The 9,694-nt window shown below is 37.5% G+C and overlaps 1 non-coding gene across 1 annotated transcript; it reads left to right on the plus strand.

Annotated features, from left to right (window-relative positions):
• Positions 1-7,533: 7,533 nt before the first annotated feature.
• Positions 7,534-9,491, plus strand: LOC111787652 (uncharacterized). Its single transcript, XR_015420020.1, has 4 exons — positions 7,534-8,017; positions 8,101-8,312; positions 8,388-8,637; positions 9,020-9,491. It is a non-coding gene; the product is annotated as an uncharacterized LOC111787652 (transcript).
• The last annotated feature ends 203 nt before the right edge of the window (positions 9,492-9,694 follow it).

Here is a 9,694-nt window from a genome sequence, read left to right on the forward strand (position 1 = left end):
TACAAACTATGAATTTTAGGACATAAAACCCAACAATTCTGTAACGCCCCTAATTTTCTAAACCTAATTAGTAACGTCACTCATGCATACATAACTTATTATGCGGAAGCTCATCATAAATAACCTTGGAAAACACAAGAGTCTTTCATTAAGGTCCAAAACTCCAAAACAAACATATCTCCGGAAATAAAACCTTCAGTAACTGAATTCAAATAATTCTAAATAAAACAATGTTCAATACCTTAACTTAAAACATTGCGGAGCCGCCAGGTTCTTTGGACGTGCGTCTGTGGAGTTGGGTCGCCGATGGAAACATGACCCGCATTCGTCCGTGGGCTGGTTCAGAGGCACCCGACCCAATTCCAACCCACGTCTTCCTTACCCGCTAGAAAGCGAAACCCTAATTTCTGCCTCCCCGCTTCCGACGACGCGCCGACTCCTTCACCTATTTTGACGCCTTTCCATCACCGACGACCCCCGGTGCAACTTCTTGTTTTCGCCGGTCCCGCAGCGTCTTCGACACAAGCACGGCGATCCCGACGTCTATATTTTACTTTCACTCGAATCCTTTTTCCGAAATAGCAACCCCAATGTTTCGAGAGAAAAGTTTGGAGAGAAAATCCTTTTCAAGGGATGTAAAAGGTTGGACATAGGAATATAAAAATAATCTCAAGACATTTCCCAATAAGGCATTCTAGGGTTGGAAACTTAGAGAAATAGGAATGTTTCTATTAGGCAATAAATGTCTTGCAGGAAATCCCTCGATTTTCAAGGAGATTACATGAGAACATTTTATTTTTATTTGATTTGATTTTATTCCAGAAACTCAAATTGTTACATTATCCCCCTCTAAAAAGAACTTTGGTCCTTGAAAGTGTCTGTATTCAGAAACAGCTATTGGTACTTTTATCTCATCTAATTCTCTCGTTCTAAACCTCGTCCTCTCCCACTCCTTCCTCTACCCCTCTCGTCAAAGTTGAAGTCAAGTTGCATTGGGAAAACTCTCAAGTGTCCATCAAAGTTCATCAAAGTTCATTGTTTTCCATCTATAAAAAGTAAAATAGAACTATTATGATTCAAACATTTAACTCAACGTGAACAATTATCATAGAATGCATCAAGGTTAAAATATACAATCAGTTTTTGCAAGGGGATATAACAAAAAGAGAAAAAGCTTACTCGTTATAGCATTCCAGGAGACTAAAGAGAGAAAGACGGCGCACGAGAAAGAAACAAGACAAAGAACGTGAGAGAATGCTATTGAGATCAAATTCCTTGTGAGAGACTAAGTATCGAGAGAGAATTGTATTTAAAGGAATAGATTGAAATAAATTGCAATAGAATGGCTTGAAATGAATTGGAGTGGATTGAAATGAATTGCAGAGGAGAGGAGATGATTGCAGAGGAATGAATGGCAGAATAAAATGAATTGCAAAGGAATGGATTGCAGAGTAAAATGAATTGCAGATAGGTATGGATAGGATTTGTGTAAAAATTTAAAATAAGAGCCATTCTTAGAGAGGAAGAGTGCTGCTGCCAAGAACTCAGCACATAGCAGAGAGGGAAGAGAAATTTCTTTTACTACTGAAGTAATTTTTGGGTTGTGAAATGTCACGTTGGGTTTGGGCTTGGGCTTTGGTGACAAACTGTAGATTGGGCTTTGACTTTGGGCCTTTGGGCTTTAATTTTTTTTTTTTAATATTTTTGGGTTGGGCCGGGTTGACCCAATCATTTTCTTTTGGTACCCGAACCCAACCCAAATCAGATCGGGTTAAAAAAAATGGACCCAACCCAAACCTGAAATCCAACACAACCCAACCCAACCTTTATATTTTGGGTTGGGCGGGTTGGGTTTTCAGGTTTCCGGGTTGGGTGTACACCCCTACTGCACAGCTCTCAAACACTCCTCCACCTCGATCGACAGCTTGCGAATACTTGAAAAAGAAAGGGAAAAGAGGATGAGTATATATAAGGAGCTTACTTATAGGCTAAAATCAAATGAAGACAAAAGTACCAAAAGTTATATACAAAGCCAGACTGACCCTTCGAAACGGATGACCCTCTCTATAATTGCACAGCTCTCAAACGCTCCTCCACCTCGATCGACAACTTACGAATACTTGAAAAAGAAAGGGAAAAGAGGATGAGTATATACAAGGAGCTTACTTATAGGCTTTCATTGCATCCTTGACCTAGAAGGAGACCATGAGTTTTACTCTAGGTTTTAGGTGTATTGCTATTGTTATGCACATACTTGGGTAGCTAATTTAGCCTACAAAATGGTATCGGTGTCCAATATTGAGGCATTACCTCAAAGAACTCTCTCTAATAGGTGGGGACAACATGGTGAATGCTAGCCTGCTCGTAGTCACCCAGGTCGGGGGCGCTACCCCATGTACGTGCCAACTCCACTGACTACCTGCATCATCAACACGCACCCATAGGACAGATCTTTCGTGTAGGGTAATCCAACAAAACTATTGTAACGGCCCAAGCTCACCGCTAGTTGATATTGTTCTCTTTAAAATGCTACTAAGGGAAGGTTTCCACACCCTTATAAAGGGTGTTTTGTTCTCCTCCCCAACCAACGTGGGACTCTCACAACTATCAAGAAGGACGTACTAACTAGCATCATGTCTTAGCTCAACGATACTATACCAAAGTAGAAAGAGATGTGAAGCTCCGCAGGCACTATACCAAATGTTATCGGCCCAAGATGTTATCTTTATTTTTCAGGGTTGTGGTGGTTCTCTTCTAGATTTCTAGGGTAGTTTGGCAGTCTTGACATGGATTCACGTCTCCAGGTTCGTCAATTTCAATTTATTGAGTCTTGATTGGTCATAAGCACTAGGCCACACCCTCTAATCATCTCTCATGATTTTAATGCATTAGATCTATTAAAGACGTTTCATCCTAGGTCATAGTCTAACCAAATTGACGCTCTCACCCTAGTCTTAATCAGTTTCTACTACTTATTCTCTACAAGGAGATGCATACACAAAAGAACATGACACATATAGTTCGTAAAATCCAGAAATACAAAAACACAAAGGTTTTGTAAAGAAAACATATCAATGGGGCACACATCGATCTAGCCCAAAACTCCATAGACCCTAGCTCGTGTGCGCTTTCACTGCATCTACTCCATCGTGCTTCATCTGAAAGAAAGTTAAAGTAGCAGGAATGAATATATAAAATATACTCATTAAGCAACTTACTGATAGTTCATAGTTCGTTATCAAGTTTTATTTATCCTAGTTAACTCGTTCGGTGTCTTATTCTCATTTGGGAATTCATTCCCCAATATAGGCACCTCCTAGGCTACCCCTAGGTTTACTCATTCTATTTTTTTTATTTTTGGTCCAAATTGGACCTCCAACCCTCGAAATATTCTCAAGTTCTCTACGTTTCCAGGTAAGTCATTTATGCTAGTCTCTCATCATCATATCTCTAAGTCCTCGAGGTGCGACCTTGATGCTTAAGGTTCATCCATTCTACTATTCGGCCAACTCTCAAGTATACTACTGTGGACCCCCACCACTTGTGATAGGTTCACTTAAAGGAAACTAACTGGCGAACTTCCTATAAGTTCTCACTATGTACTATCTACAATAAAATAGGTCAGTTTTGTAGTTATACGGACCCCTAAAAATCGAGCCAGGTTTAGGACTAGGGGTTAGTTGGTGAACCCCTAATCATCCTCATATAACCACTAACTCACATGATGAATGATAAGCTATCGACCAACTCTAATGTACTATTATGAACCCCTGCCATGCATAACAGGTTCACTAATGGGAAATTAACTAGCAAAATTTCTAGGAGTCCCCACGAGGGTACCATCAACAATAAAATAGGCAAGGTGTATAGTTATTTGGACCCGTGACAATTAAGTCAAATTTACAGTTACGAGTTAGTTGGAGAACCCCTGACCGTCCCCGTGTAACTCTAACATCGTAGCATATGTAGTAGAGACATAACATAATGATCTAAACATGGAAACCTAATCATAAATTTCAATCATAGGATAGTGTATACACGTTTCAGTACACATACATAATCACATTCAACATGTGTCGTCTCATTGTAAGTTCAAACATATATAATCGGGGGCTTGCGCCACCCCCTCTTCTCCTGATTTTTTGCTTTCTCTTTCCTTGACCACTTTGCTCGTCGGATTGCTTTCACTTTTGATTTTCCTCTCCGGATTTCATTGCCGACGCCCGCTGACCCTCCTCAAATCTCGTATGTTTGCTCAACATGAAATCCTAGGTGGATATCTTCTAAACGTTCAAGGGTTTCTAAAAAAAAAAACTTATCCAAGATGACGTCTCGATTCTTTGCCCTCTACCTCTTTCGACCTTCGTCTTCAATAAATATACATATTTTTTCTGAAAGTTTGAATGCAATTATTAAGAATTTGATTAGCCCAAAAATCTATAAAAATCATATTTAGATAGCTGGAGTAGAGCTCTACTCTAGAGAGTGAAGGAAGTAATTCATTTTGAATTAAGAATTGAGAGTTGTAAAAGCGAAAATAAACCAAATTGGTAATCGAAATCTAGAAATCGTGTGCAAGGGAGAAAGAAGGACGTCACGTGTCAGTCGGCGAATGACGAAATGCTCTTGAGCTCTTGCTGGGACACGTATCTGCTAGAGAGTGGGAATATGCACGAGGCTGCAAGCGATGACATGTATTCAGACCCGTACCCAGAATTAATTCAAAAATTGCATGTAACGCGGTACTCTACACCGAACCGGGAACTTGAATAGACCGCCCGACCAGAGCCGATCTTGCCGCATATCTTCAAACATGCCACTTGTCAATCTAAAAAAAATTGAGATAAAGGGTTGCATTTGTCGAGGATCGAAGTCAAAGTCTACCTGCATTGACCGAGCCAACCGCACATAGTTCAGGCGAGTGGCCGTGCGTGGAGATCTTATTTTTCACCCATTCGATGTCCGTTTGTCAGTTTCTCATCTCAATTCTACTGCTAACCTTATTTTGATCTGAATTAGATACCACCAAAGGAAATTTGAAATTTTTGGACACCTCCTTGGTGATAAATCATACTTAAGAAGGCACACGACAAACCTAGAAGTAACCACACTGACTTTAAGCAAGTAATACTTGTAAGGATCGCTGGGACATGCTAGCATGTGAGTACCCTTACCTTAGGTTGTTAGAAAATGCAAAAAAAAATGCATGTTAAGGACTTGAAAAGGTACTTTTGGATATGTATTGTATGAATGTTATGGTAAAATTACGATTAAGCCTTAGGGTGAAATTTATGAGAAGTGTGATATTTTGTGTATTATGAAAAAGCTAAAAAGAGAATATGCATAACTTATGTAGGAGTTGGGCAATATCAATGAGTATGTTAGGCATAATGTAAGAATATTTATGATGAATGTTGCTTTATATGCTTCCTGTTGTATTAAAAAGAAGGAGCTATTGTGATATATGCTTCGGGTTATTAAGATATGTTATCTCCCTATTGAGCTTGTTTGCTTGTATGTTTTTATGATATAATATGATTTAGCTCTAGGTATTTGACTCTGTATTCTTCCTGCAGAGAGTGTTTATCTGTACAAGGCTAGGGCGGTAGGGTTAAGTTGATTAGATGATGACCTAGGTCAAGATGCATCAAGTAGACAGAGAACCTTAATATCGCGAGCGACGGTCAGAGGGCTAGACCCTAGTACTCTAAGACTAAGAAAGAATCAAGGAGTAAAATTAGAGCAACCTGGAGTCAAAAGTCCGTGTTAAACCACCTAGCTGCCCTAGGAATCCAATAGACCTCCTCGGTTCTTAAATATGACTATGGTGAAGTTTATATCATGGACTATATGCATAGGTGAAAGATTGAAATATTTCCCTAGCAAAGCATGCTCGAGAGAACTCAGTTAAGATTAGGGCACTATAACTACTGCAGTTTATATGTTGACCTAGGTTAATATGTTTCAAGTAGACCTTACACCCTAAGATCGTGAGCAATTAGAGGTTTAGACTTGTGTGCACCCAAATGTTGGTTTAGCCCGAGGAGGTAATCCCAAATGTCCTAGAAATGAGAGAAGGAATTTAAACTAACTGGACACCCTTAATAACCTTGCAGACCTCCACAACATCCAAGAATGACAAAGGTAATTCTCCTAGGGTGATAGTAGTGAGTATATTGTCTGAAGGTCTTCCACTTTCCTTCCCACTCCGATACAATATTGTTGAGCTAGATGTGAGGCTGGTTAGAGAGGTGTGACTCGGTGGTTTGTTGGATTACTCTACAAGGTGGATTTTTCTTGTGGTAAGGCGTTGATCATGGGATAGTTAGTGGTTACCCGATATAGATAATCTATCTTGTGGGAGGACTTTGATCATGCAGGTAGCCAGTAGAGCTTGCATGTAGCGTCTCCCAACCCTGGGCGACTATATGGCTTGTGGGATGGGTTCACAAGCTAACCTACCATAGATGACAAGGAGGCTAGCACTCACCATGTTGTCTTCACCTGATACAGAGTCTATGGAGGTAGCCCGTCATCTTCGGATATCGGTTACCTAGATTCTAGAGTAAAACCAGCAGTCACCTACTAGGTTATGGATGCGATAAGAGCCTACAAGTAAGATGTTCACTGTGTGTATTTATATACTCTTTCCCATTTTCCTTTCTTTTTCAAGTGATCATAGGCTACCAGTTGAGGTGGAGGAGCGTTCGAGAACTGTGCGGTCATAAAAGAGGTCATTCCAGAGCGTTAGTCCGTTTTTGTGTTTGAGTTTTATATATTGCAATCCTATCTCAACCTTATTATCTACTTTTGTAATAAATTTGAAGAACATCATTTCTTTATTGGATTTTAGTTTTGTATTTAAATTTGGTGTTGTTAACTTTATTTTGATTTAAATTTTATTTTGTTTTCATTTTTGTCTTTTAGTCTTGATTCAAATTTTGAGCCGTAAAATTTGGGTCATGGTGTGCATGTAAGAGAGAGAATAAATGGTTGGTATTGCATGTTAGAAAGAGACAAAGAACAAGATTGAGAAGAGAAAAAAATAGGATGAGATTGAGTATATGTAATACATACTTAGAGGTATCTACCGTTAAATGTTTTAAATTTTTTGTAACTCTCCCTTAACTATTAAAATTTTAATTGTGTATATAACGATTCTCACACATCAGTATATAATCAAGTGATCTATATTAAAATGTTTAATTCATGAGTACATTGATGAAAAACGATCGATGTTAATAGGTAATTTTTAATATATTATTTGTGTGTATTGATGAGTCTTTTTTTAGGGGATCTTCAAATTAATGCAAAATGTAAGATACTCGAGATGTCAACCATGCCATTCAATTTTAGGAAGAATACAAAACTTAGAGTAACTACTTTTCACTTTACTCCCACGTGCTCTCAAACCTTTTAATATTTTAAATTCTTGTCACCATCTCTTTTCTTCATCGTCATCCATTTTGTTCAAGTTATAAATTCTCGAAATATATACTTATTGTACTCTATACAATTTCTGAAGAAGTGAAGGTGGCACCGACAACTTTGAGAAAGGCATGAATTCATGAATTTGAAATTAGATTATCAATCTTGTGTTGTGTTTTTTTCCTTTCAGCTCGATTTACAAAGTTTATTTCGTTTATGCCTTATTTTGTAGCTGACTCAAAATTTTATGTTAGTCATTCAAGTAATCTCCTTTTACAGTCGAACAAATTATATGGCTCGAGATAATGTAGTTTTAGTTTATGCAGGCAATAATATGATTATAGCAATGGGAGTAGCATTTGCAATGGGTTTTATTGGATGGGTTTATGTAGCACTTTTGAAGCCTCCATCTCCAAAGCTATGTGGATCACCAAATGGTCCTCCACTGACCTCACCTAGAGTAAAACTCAGTGATGGAAGGCATTTGGCCTACAAAGAATTAGGAGTTCGTAAGGAGGAGGCTCGTTACAAGATCATTATTTCTCATGGCCTTCATAGCTGCAAAGATATGGATTTGCCTCTCTCTTAAGTACTACATTATCGCTCTTCTTTTACTCATCAATTTCTTCGTTTTCGTACACATTACTAAAATGTATATTTTTTTAATTTTAGGAACGAATGGAGGAGCTTAAATTGTACATAGTAATCTACGATAGAGCGGGTCATTGTGAGAGTGACCCATATCCATCACGTTCAGTAAAAACGGAGGCATTTGACATTCAAGAATTAGCTGACAAATTGGAGCTTGGCACAAAATTTTACGTAATGGGATGTTCGGTGGGAGCGTATGCACTTTGGGGTTGTTTAAAATATATTCCACACAGGTATTTTGAAATTTATTTCTCCATTCTCCATTATTTTTCTTGATTAAAAATATATTGATAGAGGTTTATTTGCAGACTCTTGGGTGCTTCGCTAGTGGTTCCTACGGTGAATTTTTGGTGGTCTTCCTTTCCTTCAGATTTATCGCAGTGTTGCTTTGCAAAGTATCCTCAGTCATATAAACGTATGTTTTGGATTGCATATTACACACCTTGGTTGATGTATTGGTGGATGACACAAAAATGGTTCCCGAATTTGGATAATGAAGACATGTTATCAAATTCTGATTTAGTCATAACAAAGAGGCTTATGGAACGTCCAGATAAGGTACTTATCTTCTTTGCAATTGATACACATTCTTGGATCAAAATTTTCAAACTTAATATCAATTTTAGGTAAAGTTTGAGTTTAAAAGTAGTATTTTTCAACAAGGTTAATGGTACCTTCGTTAAGAATATTTAGTTATAAATTATAATTTACCATATTATAAACAAATATCTAGATATTTGCCATCCATTACGGCTTACCATATGTATTATATTTATCGTATTATTATAGACAAATATATTATATCCATTTATTGCTTTTTCCATGGATTTGTAATTTATATGATTCTCTAAATGATTAAAATATGAATATGTTTGACATAGCTATGCCAACGAACTAACCTTTTTTGTTTTGATTTTTTTGCTTTTCAAACCAAAATTAGTGCAATATAGTACAACAAGGGGAACACGAATGTATCCATAGAGACTTACTGTGTAATTTTGGAAAATGGGAGTTCGATCCCATGGAGTTGAGCAATCCATTTCCTGACAACAAGGGTTCTTTTCATATGTGGCAAGGCAGTGAAGACCGCATAGTTCCTATTGAATTGAATCGCTTTATAGCGCAAAAGCTTCCATGGATTCAATATCATGAGATTTCTGGTGCTGGTCATTTTCTAGTTCATGATGCTAAAAACTTAGAAGCCATAATAAGGGCACTTCTCGTCTTATAATTTCGTCTAATGTCGATTTGGGCCAATGAGCGCACGAGTGACATTTGGCAATAGTATATTGTTGTTGTGTTTAAAAATAAGCTCGGAGATTATGTATGGTGCATGGAAATTTGTTTTTGTTAAGGTACATGTTTGTCTTTTGTTAAGATACATGAATAGTATGTCGGCCTATGTGTATTTACTTTGTGTCTTTTGGATTATAAAGAGATCAAATTGGTTTGAAGAAAAACAATTCACTTATTTGAGGCAACTATAACCACCAAAATATATATATATATATATATATATATATATATATATATATATATATATATATATATAAAGAATCATTCAAATGTGTCCCGATCCAAATTTTGAGACTTCAAAATTCGAATGGAGATTAGA

Source organism: Cucurbita pepo, chromosome 2, assembly GCF_057944985.1.
Source record: "Cucurbita pepo subsp. pepo isolate OVF chromosome 2, ASM5794498v1, whole genome shotgun sequence".
Taxonomy (NCBI): Eukaryota; Viridiplantae; Streptophyta; class Magnoliopsida; order Cucurbitales; family Cucurbitaceae; genus Cucurbita; species Cucurbita pepo.